General features: G+C 42.5%; 2 protein-coding genes across 2 annotated transcripts in view; one reads left to right on the plus strand and one right to left on the minus strand.

The window, feature by feature from the left end:
• LOC309703496 (uncharacterized protein) overlaps positions 1-15,461 on the plus strand; it is a 288,348-nt gene extending 272,887 nt beyond the window's left edge. Inside the window, exon 12 of the transcript XR_014275912.1 lies at positions 15,422-15,461. The gene's annotated coding sequence lies outside the window, so the exon portion shown is untranslated. The remainder of the gene's footprint in view (positions 1-15,421) is intronic.
• The window catches only part of LOC309698985 (uncharacterized protein), a gene marked incomplete at its 5' end in the record, with an annotated part of 49,483 nt that overhangs the window by 16,273 nt on the left and 14,519 nt on the right, over positions 1-18,691 (minus strand). The gene's annotated exons all lie outside the window — the stretch shown is intronic.

The raw sequence follows: 18,691 nt of genomic DNA on the forward strand, positions 1-18,691 counted from the left end.
ACTAATACTTTCTTTTTTGTAAATTTTTGTGTCATTATAATCTTTGAAATGTAGAACTTTCACCAGCAGATGGGGCTGAAGACCTGCTGCTAAGGGTGAAGCGTGTGATCCCAGACAAAACGAAATCCGATCACTCCAGCCATCGCTGTGGGGAACGTTCCAGGTCAGATGAGCCTGAAAAAAACCTCCCAGGGTAACATCAGAATCCTGAATCCAAAACGATGAATTACAACACAGTTTGGTTTTCATGAGGCAGTTTCTCAAAAGAGAAGTAAAAGGAAGTGAAAGAGCTGCTGCTGCTATTAAAAATATATTTCATTAGTAAGAATCATTTCAACACTTGTTCATCACCCATCATTTTGAATTCAGAAGCTGTGAAGAAGTGCTGATGAAGCAGGATGTGAAGAAACTGTAAGTGAAGGCAGTGACTCTCAGTTTTCAGTTTTATTTGTCATATGCAAGTTGGCACAGGGTCAACATCACAATGAAATGTATTTGACGAGCATAAGACAGTCACTCAGCAGAATGGTACAGTAGAAATATATATATATATATATATATATATATATATATATATATATATATATATATATATATATATATATATATATATATATATATATATAAACAATAAAAAATAAATAGAAAAATAGTAAAGAGCAAAATATTAATAAGATGTAGTAAAGGAAAAAAGAGATTTTCAGTTAACTGACTAAATATAAATATATGTACACACTAGTGATTAAATAAAGAAGATCTTAAATAGGAATGTGTGTGTGTGTGTGTGTGTGGGGCGACAGATTGGATGTTGCACAGGAATGAGCAGCAGTACAAACTAAACAGTACAAAAAAGTTTTTTTGTTTTTTTTTAGTGGCAGTTATTACAGTATTGCACTTTTTAAAATATGAATATCAATAAAGTGGAGTGACCAGTGCAGATTATAGAGAGTATTTGTGAAGCTGCAGGGTAGCTTCTGAGTGCGTCCTGTGGAGTGTGTTGTGTGTGTTTAAGTGTTGTGGTTGAGGTGTCGTATGGGTTGGTGGTAAAAACTGTTTTTGAGTCTTGTAGTCCGAGCAGACAGACTCCTGTAACGTCTGCCAGATGGTAACAAGGAGAACAGCTGATGTGCGGGGTGGCTGTGGTCCTTGATGATGCTGTGAGCTTTACGGAGCCAAACTTCCTCAGCCTCCTCAGGAAGTAAAGCCGCTGGCGAGCTTTCCTGATAGCAGTGTCTGTGTGAAGGGTCCAGGAGAAGTCTCGGTGATGTTGACTCCAAGGAACTTGAAGCTGCTGACCCTTTCGACCTTGACACCGTTGATGTGGATGAGCTGGTGTTCTCTGACTGGTCGTTTCCGGTAGTCCACTATCATTTCTCTAGTTTTGCTGATGTCAGGTTATTTTCCAGCCACCACTCGTACAGCGCCATCACCTCCTCTCTATAGGCCATCTCATCGTTGTCTGTGATGAGGCCTATGATGGTTGTGTCATCCGCAAACTTGATGATGATGTTGGACTCTTGTTTAGCAACACAGTCGTGTGTGAACAGGGAATATAGGAGGGGGCTAAGCACACAGCCCTGTGGCGTTCCTGTGTTTAGGATGAGTGATGAGGAGGTGTGCTTACCAACTCTCACCACCTGGGGCCTGTTGGTGAGGAAGTTTAGAATCCATCTGCAGATGGATGAGCTTTGAGGCAAGTTTTGAGGGGACGATGGTGTTAAATGCCGAGCTGTAGTCGATGAAGAGCATCCTTGCATATGTATTCCCTTTTTCCAGGTGAGTGAGGGTGGTGTGCGTTGCCAGGGCGATGGCATCCTCTGTGGCTCTGTTTGTCCGATAGGCGAACTGAAGAGGGTCCGGTGTGTCAGGGAGGGAGGAGCAGATGTGACCTTTGACCAGCCGCTCCAGGCACTTCATGATGACGGATGTCAGTGCAACAGGACGGTAGTCATTCAGACAGGAGACCACTGATTTTTTGGGAACGGGAATGATGGTGGATGCTTTGAGGGACGTGGGGACCACTGACTGCCTCAGGGAGAGGTTGAAGATGTTGGTGAACACCCTGCCAGCTCGTCTGCACACACTCTGAGTAGCCGGCCTGGGATGCCGTCTGGTCCTGGAGCTTTGTGAGGATTGACCTTTTTAAAGAATTTACTCTGAACACAACTCGTTTCTTTAAATGTTGAGAGGTTTTGTTAAAACTCATCATTCACTTCTTGACTCCACCAAACAGCTGCTGAGATGACAACGACTCAGGTCAAGAAATGTCATTACTTCCAGGCTGGACGACTGTAATTCATTATTATCAGGATGTCCTAAAAACTCACTGAAAAGCCTTCAACTAATCCAAAATGCTGCAGCAAGAGTCCTGGCAGGGACTAGAAAGAGAGAGCAGATTTCTCCTGTTTTGGCTTCCCTTCATTGGCTTCCTGTTAAATCCAGAATTGAATTCAAAATCCTGCTCCTCACATACAAGGTCTTAAATAATCAGGCCCCATCTTATCTTAATGACCTTGTAGTACCATATCACCCTATTAGAGCACTTCGCTCTCGCTCTGCAGGCCTACTTGTTGTTCCTAGAGTATTTAAAAGTAGAATGGGAGGGAGAGCCTTCAGTTTTCAGGCCCCTCTTCTGTGGAACCAGAGTAACCCATTATTCAAGTGATTCCAAAACTGTCGTGTTCAGTTAAGAAGGAAGTCTGTATCTTCTATACATTTGTACTTGTATTTGTTTAATGAGTTATAGTTAGGAAGAATTCACTGTTTGTGTTATGAGCCGGCCTAAGTCCAACCTCTGAGCAGAGTTCCAGTTTTCGTGTGTCTATCCCTGCTCACCTGCAGATCATTAGCAGCAATCATGTGGGTGTACTTAAGACCAGCTCAGCCCTTCACTTGCCTGATCATCAGCTACCTTATTGTGGTAATTGGCCTTAATGCTTCACTCTTTTTTGCCCTTTCTGGACCATTGCTTCACCAAAAGGCAGATCACACAAAGCTCCGATTAACAGCTCATTTGGAAGTACTGACATGTGGAGTAAGTACAGCAGCTCTGCTGTGATAATGCATGTAGGGTACATACAACTGGATATGTAAATGTAATGATGGATCAATGAAATCTATATTACAAAGTATAACCACAATTATAGTCTAAGGAGCTTGGAAAGAAAGCAAATGGAGTTTCATGAAGACGTATCACCTCTCATCTGAGAAGCTTCTTCAGTTCTAAACCCATATGGTGTAGAGCAGGGGTCCCCAATCCCAGTCCACGAGGGCCGGTGTCCCTGCAGGTTTTAGATGTGTCCTTGATCCATCACAGCTGATTTAAATGGATAAATTACCTTCTCAACATGTCTTGAAGTTCTCCAGAGGCCTGGTAATGAACTAATCATGTGATTCAGGTGTGTTGACACAGGGTGAGATCTAAAACCTGCAGGGACACCGGCCCTCGTGGACTGGGATTGGGGACCCCTGGTGTAGAGTCACAGATATTTAAAGCAAAGTGGGGTTGTCCTTTGAGATGGTTGTTAGCACACTATTGATCATGTGTCTCATCGCATGAGCTAAGGTAGTGGTTCACAAACGGGAGTGCGTGTCCCCTAGAGGGGACGCAGAGCCATTGTGGGAGGGCAGTAAGAATTTAAAAATTTAAAAAAACCCACACACATACAAACAGAACAAGACATAGAACAGAAACACAATTTTTACATCATGGACAATAGTTACCAAAGCAGAGTACAGTACAGTTGTTAAAATTAGAGTACAGATCGTGTGCAAACAGAGCAGGATACTGAAACATGTTTAAATAGTTAAGAATATTTAGAATAATTAGAAAAGTGCAGATTGTGTATTGTACCTGTGCATTAAAAAGTAGACATGTATAGTGTATATATAAGCTGAAAAAAGTAATGTGCAGTTATAACAGTAGAAGTTGTTACAGCACTGATGTAATCTGTGTTTGTTGGGAGCAGTTTTGATCGTACAGTCTGACAGCTGCAGGGAGGAAGGACGTGCGGAAACGCTCCTTCATGCATCGAGGATGCAGCAGTCTTTCACTGAATCAGCTCTGCAGTTCAGCAACATCTACATGCATGGGGTGGGAGACTCTGTCCATCAGAGATGTTATTTTGGCCAGAGTCCTTCTGTCTCCCACCACCTGCACTGGGTCCAGGGTGCATCCCAGAACAGAGCTGGCCTTCCTGATGAGTTTGTCCAACCTCTTCCTCTCAGCTGTCGATAAACTGCTGCTCCAACACACAACACTGTAAAAAATGACAGATGCCATCACAGAGTCATACAAGGTCTTTAAAAGCGCTCCCTGGACTCCAAATGACCTCAGCCGCCTCAGCAGGTAGCGTCTGCTCTGACCCTTCCTGTAAAGAGCATCAGTGTTGTGGCTCCAGTCCAGTTTATTATTCAGGTGAACACCCAGGTACGTATAAGAGTCCACTATCTCAATGTCCACTCCCTGGATGTTCACCGGTGTCAGTGTGGTGGGTCTGCGTCTCCGGAAGTCCACCACCAACTCCTTGGTTTTCCCGGCGTTGATCAGCAGGTGGTTCTGCTGACACCAGTCAACAAAGTCCAGAGTCCACTGTCTGTACTCTGAGTCGTCCTCACCTGTGATGAGGCCGACTATCGCAGAGTTGTCAGAGAACTTCTGTAGGTGGCAGCGTGGGGAGTTGATGGAGAGGTCTCAGAGTAGAGGGTGAAGAGGAACGGTGCCAGCACAGTTCCCTGTGGGGCCCCCGTACTGCAGACCAGCGTATCAGAGACACAGCTCTGTGTCCTCACATACTGTGGGCGTTCTGTGAGGTAGTCCAGTATCCACTGGGACATGTGGTGGTCCACTCCCGATATCTCCGGCTTGTCTCTCAGAAGTCGTGGCTGGATGGTGTTGAAAGCACTGGAGAAATCAAAGAACATGATCCTCACAGAGCTTCCAGGCTTCTCCAGGTGAGTCAGAGCTCAGTGCAGGAGGTAGATGATGGTGTCCTCCACCCCGATGCCAGGCTGGTAAGCAAACTGCAGCGGATCCAATGAAGACCTCACCAGGGGGCGCAGATGGTTAAGAACCAACCTCTCGAGGGTCTTCATCAGATGTGGCGTCAGGGCTACCGGCCTGTAGCTGCTGAGGTCCTTGGGATGGTGGGAGGTCTTTGGTACCGATACCACACAGGAGGTCTTCCACAGCTGTGGTACTTTCCCCAGTGACAGTCAGGTTGAACAGATAACCTAGGATGCCACACAGTTCATGTGCGCAGCACCTCAGGAGCCTGGAGCTGATGTCATCTGGACCTGCAACCTTACGCAATCTTGCCTTCATATATTGTCTTCAGCTTCACCTGCACAACAGCTGTCGTGCCAAGGCAGGTGTCCCCAAAATAATTGGTTTGCCCTGCGTCAGGAGCACACGCTGGGCTCTCCAAATCACAGACAAACAGTATTCCCCATTTTTGATTTTTAGTTCACAAACACTTCTTAGAACGACCAACTAATCCTGAAACTTTGGAGGTTTTAGCTCTCTGTACAGGGAAGTTACAGGAGGATAAAAATAATTATCAGGCAAAATGTCATTCGTTTGTTAAAATAATCCCGTCTGATACCACGTGAGAACAATAAATATATAATTTTCTATTGTCACCCTAAAACTGAATGGTAATGTAACGATTATTATTATTATCATTATTGTCATAGGTTTTGGGTGGTTCTTGTGACATATTAACATCACCTGATGCGAGATGTATGTCGGGTTTTAGGCACCTGGGAAGGATCTCAAAGCTGGGTTAATTCTGCTCTAGACTTCAGGGTAACATCAGGATCCTGAATCTAAAACGATGAATTACAACACAGTTTGGTTTTCATGTGGCAGTTTCTCAAAAGAGAAGTAAAAGGAAGTGAAAGAGCTGCTGCGGCTATTAAAAATATCTTTCATTAGTAGGAATCCTTTCAACACTTGTTCATGACCCATCATTTTGAAGTCAGAAGCTGTGAAGAAGTGCTGATGAAGCAGGACATAAAGAAACTCTGTAAGTGAAGGCAGTGACTCTCTGAAAGGCCGTTAAACATGACACTCTCACACATGCTCAGCAGTTTTCCTCACAGTATCCAACAGTTACAGTTTCTCAGCAGACATCAAATTAATTCTCTGTGAAGCCATTTATTTCTTTAGAAGTCTGAACACTGTACACGTTTCACAGCAGTCAGTGTGTAAACAGCTGGAACCTGAAAGTCCATCAGGAGTTTCTTTTTCTTTAGAACATTAAAGATCTGGATGAGTTCAACTCTGATGGTTTTGTGTCCTCTGAAGAAATGAATTTAATCTGAACACAACTCGTTTCTTTAAATGTTCAGAGGTTTTCTAAAAGTTCATCATTCACTTCCTGACTCCACCAAACAGCTGCTAAGATGACAACGACTCAGGTCAAGAAATGTCATCATCTCAGAGTTCCTCACCTGCTTCCGTCATGTCCATCACGAAGATCCCAGTAGAAGCTGAATGCATGAAGGTCAGTTTGTGAAGTAAAATGAAAACTGAAGGCTCTGCCTCCCAGTCTACTTGTGAAGATGATGTCAGATTTTTTCAAAACCTTTAAATGTTACAGTGTTTCAATTTAGTTCAGTTTTATTTAAACAGTGCATGTCAAGGTGTTTTGAACATCACTACTGGGCAGTAATGCAACCTTGGTCTGCTCACCATCATGACCCGACGCACAGTCCTGGAGAGGAATTGCGACTCCCGATAATATCGTCCGTGGCTCTTCCCACTGCAGGAAGCAACAGTTTGATACCAGTTAAAGATGGGGAACATGAATACAAATCAAATCATTAAAAATAATATCAGACTTTCCCTCCTTCATACCAAACTTGTCACTTTCCCTTCAGGAACCTAAAAAGAATCCAAATTGACCTGGACTGGTGGGGCAGGTGCTGGGTTCAAACTAGATAGAGGCTCAATGTAGTCTTAAGAAACTGATCAGACACAAATCTTAAAACCAGTCCTTTTGCTTAACCCTTTAAGACCTACCATAGAACCAAGTCCGCCAGAGCTTATATTATATTTTTACATGCTGTGGAGCCATTTTTGGGAGCATTTCAAGTTGCTATACAGCAATACAACAATTATAGCCCAGATTTTAATAATATGCATTCATTAAGTGCATAGTAATTACATAAATTGCAAAAAAGTGCAATAAACTACAAAAAAATTGAAAATCGTTTTTGCTTTTTTAACATATATTTGTAGTTAGAGAAATTTAAGAGGCTTATCCCTCAAAACTGTAAATACAAAAAAGTTGCACAAAATAGTTTCCCACCACAGGAAATTTATTTTGAGTTTCTTCATAGTTTTATTTTTGAAATACACCAATTTTTATACACTGCAGGAAAAACGAAAATAAATATTATAGTGCAAATTTGCAAAAAAGCAGCATATGCATCAAAATAAACTATTTCCAGCAGTGCAATATGAGTCCTAAGCATCCCAGAAACGACACAGAAAGGCATAAAGTCAAAGATAACTTTTAAAAAGACGAGTATAGGCCCTGAGGCCCTGATGGTAAAAAAGACTACATTTCCTCGAAAATGACGTCCGGTTTCGGGCAGGTAATGGCGGAAATGCAAAAGTTCGCGCTGACGTCTATTCCAACGTAGGAAGTGTTACAAACAGCTGATCGGATCGGCAAAGCGTGTTTCTGGAATATTATGTTTTTGTTCCTGCAAGTGCTTTTTATGCAGTTTTTGCAAAGCTTTATGTGGAAGGAAACCGTGACCTAGGACAAGCTGATGGCATAAGATGTAAGTACAACTCCTCCAGTTTCATATGCAAAAAAATTTTTTGCGCTAGCTTACTTGGTTGCCGTGCTACTGGGATTTAAAAATAGTTACGCAAAACAGAGCGTGCCTGCTCCGATCGGCGGGTTAAACTTGCTTCATGGGTTTAGTAGTAATGTGGCAGCTGTGAAAGACAGCACAGAGGCACTAATCATGGCAGCACAGGAACAAGCTCTGAGCACAAGATCCAAGGAGGCTGGGGTCTATCACACCAGGCAAGACCCCAGGTGCAGGCTGTGTAAAGATGCCCCAGAGACAATCCAGCACATAACAGCAGGGTGCAAGATGCTAGCAGGCAGAATTATTGCGCTAGGATCCTGTGAGACTTCCAGATACAGAAGGACAAACTGGTGATGGTAACCAGCTGGACATAGTGGTGTTGGACAAGCAGAGGAAGATAGACATAGTGATGGATATAGCTGTACCAAGCAGCAGACTTTATATTGCATATCCTGCCATAAATTGTGTATGGTATGATCTATTAAGGTATGATGGAGTGCCTTCTTTCACATTCAGACATGGATTGATCTTGAGCTAGGCGGATGCAGGCCCCCAGTCTGCGTATTGCCTGGTGCATAGAGTTCAGAGCTATAATACAGAGTTCCAATGTGGAGAGTCTTCAGTGTGTATCAACGTCAGCACCACCAAAACTGGACTATTTCAGACACACAGATGTTTAAACTTTTGGTCTGTTAAGTTTGGCCTTCAGCAGGAACCAAGGGCAGTGATAAGCACCCGCTTTACACGTGTAGCTGTACATGTGTCTGCAGCAGAGTCCCTCTGTGCTGGTCCTGGGCTTTCTGTTCAAACTTAAACATTTAGATCCTGAACGACCTTGTGTGTCCTTGCTTGAACGAGCATTTGTATCAGTTAGTGGGACTGAAGGCAAAGGATTATAATGAAATTTATTTTGAATTATTGATAATGATTGTAATTCTCAAACCAGAAACCCTGGATGACCAGCCAGATCCGCACACTTCTCAAAGCCCAGGATGCTGCCTTCAGGTCGGGCGACTGAGTTCTGTACAGGTCTGCTCGACCTGATCTGAAAGAAGCTAAGACGGACCATAAAAGTAGCATAGAGTCCCACCTGTCCAGCAACAACACACGGGGGGTGTGGTTGGGCATACAAGACATCCGAAACCAAAGAGGCTGCACTGTGAAAACAGGAAACTTAAGTGCGCCACTGCTGAAGGAGATAAACACCACAACAGCAGCACCCTGCTCCCATCCTCATCCTCACCTGGTTCCTGCACCGCTCCATTTACTGTAATGGAGCACGATGTCAGACGTGTGCTCCTCATGGGGGATGTTGGCTCGCTCGGCGGTAGGCAGAACAGTGGAGCCCCTGAGGCCTAACAGCTGATCCCTGCTGTAAATAATGGGAGGTCAGACCTCCATGTGCTCTCCGGACACAGATGCCGTAAAAATGTGATAAAAAACATGATTGATACATAAAATTCTGAGACCCATTGTGGAGTAGTACAGTCCACAATTAAAAAAAAACAATAACAAGAAACACAATAACAACAAAGAAAGAGAAAAAATGACTCCGTCAGGTCGGAGCTGCTGATACTGGCTGCCAGCTCGGAGCGGCGCTGGAAGTAGAAGTACTGAGCATCTCCCTCATGGTCAGCATTGGCAGTGAAAACTGGTATTTTTTACAGATATTCAGATAAAAAACAAACAAACAAAAAAAACATTTCAGATTAATATCTCTGAGAAATCAAACTTCACCTTCATTTTTCATTGATATATTTAATCCATATGTAGCTACCGACAGTCCACACAGTGCTCAAATGTGTTTTTATTCATTAATATACAACAGATTATTTTTTTTTAATTCATGTTTAGCTCAGTTGATCATCATGTGAATGCAGAGAAGCAGGAAAGGAGGAGGGCTGAAACTGCACGTCAGAGATGATTTCACAATTGTACTGATGCTGTTGTGTGTATAAAGACCGATCAGCAGCTTTCAGCCAGCCAAACGCTGTCTATACACACGTAAGTATACAACTGCTCACACAGCATCTCTGTTTGCTCTTTACGTTCCTTTAAATTTGGCAAAAAATTAGCCTTCTTTACCCATCTTGAGGTAATCAATTAAAAGTCATTTCTCGGTCCAGCATGTTGTACAGTGCGTTCCCAGGCAAGTTTCTTGGGGAGGCAGAGAGCATAAAATCTTTATGAGTAGTTCAACTTACAGGTACCTTAATGTGTTTGTGGTTTAAGGAGGAAGAGATGGAGACTATGAAGACTCTGCTGAAGGTTTATCTGCTGCTGCTGATCGGACCTCCCTTCACTCTGGTAACGCTTCATATTCTCTTTTGTGTCCAGTCTGTGTGAAAATGTGCTCTCTGCAGCTTTTCAGTTTTTCACACATTTATTTCATCGTGTGGGGTCAAACTTACTTTTTAGCATAAAATACAAAAACATTCAGAACAATTCAAGTTTAATTAGCTACACATTTTTTAAAAAAAAACAACTAACGATCTGTTTAGTAGCAAAATCATGTCATTTTATTATATCTCAGAAAAAACTGTAAATGTAGACAAAGTAGTAATGCTACAGCAGTTTCAGCTGCCATGCACATTCCTGATTTCAAACTTTTAAAACAGTTTTTAAATCTTTCTGTTTACTCATTAATCTTTTAACTTTGACGCAGCAACAAACAGTGGGCAAGTACATCACCGAGCTCCAGGTGTCTCTGGATGAAGCTGAAGAGGCGTGTCTTAGCAGTCAAGGTTTCAGCAAAATCGATGTTGATCTGAACAAAGGAGCTGAAGGAAAATACATCTACCTTTGGTACAAAAAAGGCAGCAGCTCACCAATCACCAGGATTCAGCTTACATTCAATGGTGGCATGAGCAGGGGTCTGATCACTGCAGGTTACCAGAAGATTGACAAGAACCTCAATGCCGGAACGAGCGGAGACAACATCTACCTGTGGTACTACAGAGGTAACTCAGAGTACGATGTTCCCATTGTGAACCTTCATGTCTCTATAGATGCAAGGGTGGAAGCCCTGATGTTCACACTTGGATGGGAGAGACTGGCCTGTGATCTGAACCGGAAAGCTAGAGGAAAATGGATCTACCTGTGGGTGGAGAGGGAGAGACCAACCTACATCTGTGACATCGCTGCCAATGCTGACTATGATGGAGACGCTGACTACTTCCGGAACGGCTACATCAGAGTGGACGAAGATACCAACAGAGGTGCAGGAGGATCCTTTGTCTTCATCTGGTACCGTCAGACCAATAACTCTCAAAGAGCCATCACAGATCTGCAGCTCTCCACTAACGATAGAGAGAAGATGTTGTTTCCCTATATGGGCTTTACAAGGGTAACTACTGATCTAAGCAAGGGGGCAGGAGGAAGTTACGTGTACCTGTGGTACAAGAAAGGCTCCGGTCATCCCATTCGGGCGGTCTCTGTGATCGTCAACACAGCAGCTGTGGAGGCGTACAGCATTCCCTGGGTCTTCATTAGACAAAAAAACCTCAACAGTGGGAACAACGGTAATACACTGTACCTGACCTTCAGTTCGTTTTAGTAACAGAGCTGGGAATGCTCACTGGGCAGAAACCAAAGAGTCTATGGTGTTCCTGTTTAACCAGTTTGATTGTTTTTCTTTCCTTGCTGAAATGATTTGACTCCAACAATGATCATTGATCCTACAGTCAATCTGTTCGATTAGCTCTGTCTCACTGTATTCTGATGATTGTCACTGTTTCAATAAAGTCTGTTCAGAATATGAAATATCTTTGTGTCATGTGTAAAACCTCGGTGCATGTCAAGAGAATCTGAAGAAGTGAGAGAAGAGAGCAGCTCAGCAGGATCACTGCATGACTTCATTTAGCAGAAACTTCACTGTGTGGACATCACGAGTTTACTTCTCATTATTCTCTGTGTCAGGGTAACAGGACAGCTAAAGAATGATTCACAGGTACCAGCCCCAGAAACACCGCCCCGAGGCAGCCACCACCCTGAAAGGAAGAGTAGCCAATCACCGATACTCATGAGCATGACAGAACTCTGTATTACTGGAGCTGTTACTGTATGTTTTACTGATATTTTACTTTTTATTAACATGAGTATTATTGGTAGCAGTAGTTGTAGAATTAGCAGTGTCGGGTAATTTCCTATAAAAACCAGTTCAAAACAGGGTGCACGTTAAGAACAGTTACCACATGAACCATTATACACACTCCAATATATATAATGTTCTAACACATGACAAAACTTCTATTTATTTTTTTTATTTTTTTAACTTTTTATTTTGTACTTTTCCAAATTTATAGTACATGCAAACAAAAATATGAAAAAGGAACACAAAAGAAACAAACTAAAAGGTATAAAGCACACCTAATCTGTGGGGAAAAGAAAACAAAGAATAATTTTACACCTATATATAGAGATGGGGCCAGGGAATACCCAAAGCAGGGGCGATTTTAACCCATTTGGAGGGTGCTTCAGCACCCCCAAAAATGAATCAAAGCACCCCCAAACATTTCTTACTTGTTTTTTATACTTTTTCGACAATATTTGCTGTTTGTGTGACATACTACTAAAAATATAAAAAGCATACAGTACTGAGTTGAGACCAATGTTCCCTCGAAGCTACGCACGTGCGCAATTGCGCACTGCTGGCATGGTCTCTGTGCACAGAAAATCTGCGTTGCGCACAAAAAAAAAAAGAAAAATGCTAGTACCTGAATTCAAATTCAAATTAAAACTTTAACAATTCTGTTTTCCAGTGTTAGTCAGTGAGTGACTGGCTGCCGCCGTATGGGATTAGAACGAAGCCACCTTATCCCATAGTCCAGCCAATGATGCGATTCACATTCGTATATACGCAGCTAATCAACGTGGTTGACAGGCTATGACAGCGTCCTTATGTGCCGACACCGGTGTTTTAGCAAAGCGGCCGATGTGGAGTGAAGCCACGTTAATGACAACGTGTACAACCATTGGAGATGTGAGCAGGACAGACGAACAACTGATGGAAACAGTGTGGACTTTATACCAGTTTTTAAATTGTGTTGATCGGCCACGTAAAACCAGAGTTGTGATAAAAATATCTGCAATGTTTGGTTTTCTTCCTGAATACTGTCGTTGTTTATATTTACTGCGGGAAGAAACGGTAAAAACTGCGTTTTATAAGAAAAAAAGCTCGAAAGCCTGTGAGCAAAGACAAAACCCCCCGCTTCCACTTTCATTTTCGTGCAAAAAAGTACCATGTCGACCAATCAAAAAATGATATGGCAACGATGCATCTAGTTGTTAAGAAACGGGGGAAGTTTTAGGAGTGACGGCGGTGTTTTGAGATGTGAGAGATTTGAGACGTTTAGCGCAAATCTTGTGTAGTTAGTGTGTAGTTAGTGTGTAGTTAGTGTGTAGTGTAGTCAATAGTTTTGTTGTGTGTGTCAGAACAATGAGGCGACTGCTGAGTGTTACAGGTGTTACAGCAGTGACACATCTGCTGCTGTCAGGCCTGCAGGTATCAGGCTGTTGTTCTCCTTCATCTCATAGTGGACAGAAATTATTCTTTGGAGCGGCACAAATAATTTGTGTGGCATCAGATTTGATGCAGAACAGCTGATTGTTCTGTAAATAGTTTGAAATGTTTATTTTAAAAAACGCCTTGGCTGCATTTAAAAAAATAGCTGCAATAAATCCTGTTGTTTGCATAACTGAGTAACTTTTTTGAAGAAGTAACTATATAATTAATTGTCCAGCATTGGTCTTTATTTACTGTATTTTGCAGACAGAGTTACAGACTCTCTGCCAGACCACAGACTCATAATACCAGTCAAAGCTTTATAAAAAAAGAAAAAGAAAAGAAAGAAAGTTGTGTTTTCAAAATTGGAGTTTAAGTTATTTTTACTTCCAATAGTCTTAACATACTACAAGGTCAATGACTAGATTTTTTTAACATTTTCATTGTAAGTGGGCTAAAGCAGTTAATTAAAGGTAGTCTAACATAAATGTAAATGCTGTAATTTGGTTTTATTTTTAATAAACTATATAACTTGGATGGATTCGATGCTGGCGTGACCACAGTGCACACGTCTGATGTCGCAGTGGTCCAAGGGACCGCTCAGGGAGTTTGCGTGTTCACTCAGACGCATGAAAAATTAGAGGGAACATTGGTTGAGATGTAACATTTTAACAACAAAAGTATAGATACTCCCCCCTCCCAAAATGTTTTTTTCCAGCTCGCCTCTCCCCTACTCTGACTCTAGCACTGTCTGCCAGAGGGATGGTGGCTGAGATGCAGCGGAGCAGAGGTGTTAGTGCCTGGCTTAAAACAGGACATATTATCTGCATTTAACCTTCAGGTACTCTTTAAATAGTTGGGTTGGGATCAGACCATGTTTCTTTTAAGCTGAAAAACATTACACCAGGGAACCTGCAGTGTTGAAAACGTGTTTTTCTACGATGTTTGCTACCCTACAATCCGTCCTGCTCTCTAGTAAAATCAGCGACATTTGGCCGTCCTGTTGCTAACATTGAAATTTATACAGCCTATTTAAAATTGTCCGTAGCTGCTGTTGTTACCACTGTCCTGTTTGAAATGGATACTGACTGGATGCCCATTAACCATATAACTCCTGTGTGTGTGTGTGTGTGCGTGTGTGCGTGTGCGCGCGTGTGTGCGTGTGCGTGTGCGCGTGTGCGCGCGTGTGCGTGTGTGCGTGTGTGCGTGTGTGTGTGTGTGTGTGTGTGTGTGTAAAGAGAGACATCCAGGTTCATAATGGATATAAGGAAGTTGTTGTTTTTTTTTTTAAAAAGGAGCAACATTCAGGTAAAAGTGTAAAATCAAATGATCCATCAATCAAGAATAATGTTGGATCAATGTTTCAATATTTATCTTTTATTAGATGTTCATGTGGTTTGTTATTTGCCTTTTGGTCTAAAGTACACTGAGAGAGGACTTTTTGTTAGTGATCTTAAAAGTATTTTTTTCATATTAATGTAATTTTTCATCTAATTGAATACAATCTATTTGTGTATGATTGTCAGTCCAAAGAGGGAGAGAGGAAAGAGGGAACGTGAGGAGAAAGTACAAGATCAGGAAGAACCAGGTAAGCAAACAGACAGGGAGCAGTGACGGGCACAACACAAACTGTTAAACTGACAAAGAGAAAAAACCTGATTTCACTCACACAATCTGGAAGTTGTTCTCTCCCTATATTAAAGCTGCTGTACAGAATCTGCAAAACAAACTGGGTTGAAACATTTCTGATAACATTATAATGGATTGGGGAGATTAAAATTAATGATATATTTTTATGTGGTTCAGCCACAACTCTACTAAAACCTCAGCCAGTAATTCGTAGGCTAACTTTTGGACCGTCCAGTTGTCTGTATGACTGCCGCAGTACGTGCATCACATTTGCACACTATCAGAGCCAAACAGCCCTGGTGGAGTGAGGAGCTGTAACGAGAAGCAGATGTTCTGTTTCTATAAATGTTTTAATCTTGTTTCAAAGATTCTGTACTGCAGCTTTAAATGCTTTCCAAAAGCACACACACACTTATCAGTGTTTCTCAAACCTTTTACAGTGTGGACCACCTGAGAAAGTGTCAACCCTCCCAAGCACCACTATGAAAGCATGAAACTCATAAATCTTACAACACAAAATTAGTTTCTGCAGTAAAGATTTTTTCATGCATTGTATACATTCTACCACAGGCAGAGTTGCCTCCATTTTTATATTCGTTTTTTAAATATTTTGTAATCATTTATTTGTAAATTGTTTTTTTATGTATCCAAAAAATGCACTCAGTTTACTTTTTACTCACTGTGAGCATCATTCATTATTCTCCTCCAGTAATCAAGGTTAGGATGTGTATTTTTTATTCCAATCCATTCTTCTTTAGCAGCATTTAAATAACCTTTATCAGATTTGATGGTTTTGTTACAGACTTTTCAAAAAAGTGTTTTGCTTTTCTTTCACAAATGTGGGGATTTAATTGTGTTTAAATGTACAAAACAGTGATGTCATGTTTTGAGACGAGGACCCAGGCACAGACAGACTTGATGAATTTAAGAATCTTATGATTTAATAAAGAAATTTGCAGACTTGCACAGAGATGGTAAAATTATGATGACTGATAACAGAGATGAAGACAACAGACGATGAGGACAGGGAGGAACAGGGATTTAAACGCACCAAGGAGACAGTCACAGGGAACTCGGGACAACTGGAGACATTTAAGGATGCAGGGACTGACAGAGACGGGGAAGACGTCTCATCGTGACGAGTAAAGTTTATCTTGCCTGGCTGGGCAGCTCTCTGGGTGCTCAGCACCCACAAAGCTCCGATCCTAGAATCGCCCCTGATTAGCACTAAGGTGACATTGGATGTCCTGGTGGTTTTTGTCCATAAAACTACTCATCTAAGATTAACACCAAATTATTATTATGTGCTTGATGTGCCTCACCTTTGACCCTGGCTTTTCCCGTCTGACTGCACTAGGACATATTGCCACCTGATTAAATAACACATTGATTCCTGCCATATAAAAAGTGAGACTTGTCAATTCAGATTCTTTGTCAAATGTACACTAATGAATGAATTTACATCAGCAATGGGATGGGTTTAAGGGGAACAGGTGGCACCATCTGGTCAGTCTTACCCACAATCTGGAAAATCCTGCATGTTTTACAATCTGGCGACATCTTTCTTCAGACCTTCAGACCAAAATGCTGAAGAATGTTGACATTGGTTTTAGTGATTCCTAAATGACCTGAGCAGATGGTGATCATGCTCAAGCTGCAATGTGCCACCACAATATCCCTCAGGAAGGACTACTTGGTGTACCACCTTCCAACCTTCATCCCGGTGAATGCAACCTTCCTGCTCTAAAGGTCTTGAGACCTATTTCTTTAGCAGTAACCCATGCTCAATATAAAACTTGTGCCTTTTTGTTGTTTGCCTATTTTACCTCTTTAAAACACTTTTTGAGGGTTTGATCCTTTTTCTGAGCATATGGCTCAAAGACTCACGTGAGACTGACAAAGGAAGACCCTCAGAGTAGCTAGATTCTGCTCATCGAGTCCTGATTTGAAAGGCAGCTCTCAAGCTATTTGTACACACACACTCATCCAGGAAAAGATGGTTGGATAGATGTGTGACCGCGATGCACAAACACTTCACATTACACTGAAGTGAAGCACAGAGAAACTAAATTACACACGCAGACTACAGGCACAATGCTAAACTCCAGGGAGGCCTAGTTGCCGCCATAGGTAGTAGGCCAAACTGGCAATAAGTGGATGACAGTGCTGGCCTAAAGAATCCTTCTGCTGATTGATCGTGGATGACATACAGGTACGGAACCGAAAGCTCCGCCCCTGAGGTGAACCCCGTGACCACACCAACTCAGGCTGGAAAATTTCCAGACACTCCCACAGACCGAGACAGCCTCACTATGAACACATGAAGAAAGTTTATGGATGTGGTGGCATAATACAAAGTACTTTGCTTTTTGTTGCTGTGAACTTCTGATGAACCTCCTTGTTGGTTTGAACTTCCTGTTTCTGCATTCAGAGTCCTGCGTTTTGGTCCTGCATCCACCCTGATCATGTATTTCTCTTTGATTCTGCTTCCTCTCACCTGTTTCAAACTGTCTCCATGGAAAGAGCACTGAAACACCCGAAAGACATCTGTGTAAACCAGGACATAAATGGAAGACTGGGCTGGCTGAGTGGGACGGATCTCAGTACTCACAGTTCATAAAGACATTCAGCTGCTGAACAGCAAAACATTCAAACATGGGCGATGTCTGTGTTTGATGAAGCAAATGAAAGTGTTGCTTCAAGGACAGAGAGCTGATAAAGCGCTGAGGTCAGCAATGGAAATGATGAGATTTGGTTAGACTGACAGATGAAGCTTCATGTTCATTTACCTCCATGTGAAGCTTAGACGAGAGAAACCGTTATCCAGCTGAGCTGCTGTTTATCAACCATTTCATGTTGTTGGTAGCACAGAGTTGCCCCGGTGGATACGAGGAAGAGTCAGAGTGCTGTGCGGCTGTGATGTGACAGCATCAGGTCACTAGTTTAAATATTCTTACTGTGATTTTGATTCATGAAGCAGCACAAAATCAAATATTTGGCTTGTTGCACAAACTCTTTGTCCACTGGACTCTGATCAACAACATGACAGGAGTACCAGGACCACACCTGCTCACTCCCTCATGCTCTCACTGTGTGCTGGATGGAGACAGCGAGCAGCGCTGTGCATCTTACTTTACTGTGGAAGATAAGATGTGAGCTCACAGCTGTGCATGGAGAGCACAGAGTGAGGTTTTGCATACATCAGCATTTCCAGTGAAGTGATGAAGCAGCTTTGAATGTGTGTAAATGAGTCTAAGCAGCAAACAGAGATCAGTGAGTGAATCTGCTGACACAGAGCATCCAGAGCAGCAGCATCATGGAGAGGATCCTGCTGTGTGTCTGCTGCTTCTCAGGTAAGTCCAGCTGTTTGTCGTCTACAACAGCCCTTATTACTCAGATCAGTCTCAGCCCCTGATAGGTCCAGAGTCTCAGATAGACTCAGAGTGTCTCTACAAACTGACCCAGTCAAACGTTTTCCCTTTCAGGCTGGTTTGTCTCCACATGCTGTCCCCGTCAGTACCACTATGTTGATGATGCAAAGACTTGGACTGAAGCTCAGAGCTACTGCACACAGACTCACACAGACCTGGCCTCCATCAAGAACACTGAAGAAATGACGCAGCTGAACAGCACAGTTTCACCTGCTGCTCGCAGCTCTGAGCTCTGGATCGGTCTGTACAGTCAGATCAGCTGGAGGTGGTCAGATGGGCTCACAGGGAGTGGAGCTGA

This window comes from Aulonocara stuartgranti (genome assembly GCF_965226115.1).
Source record: "Aulonocara stuartgranti genome assembly, chromosome: 3".
NCBI lineage: Eukaryota > Metazoa > Chordata > Actinopteri > Cichliformes > Cichlidae > Aulonocara > Aulonocara stuartgranti.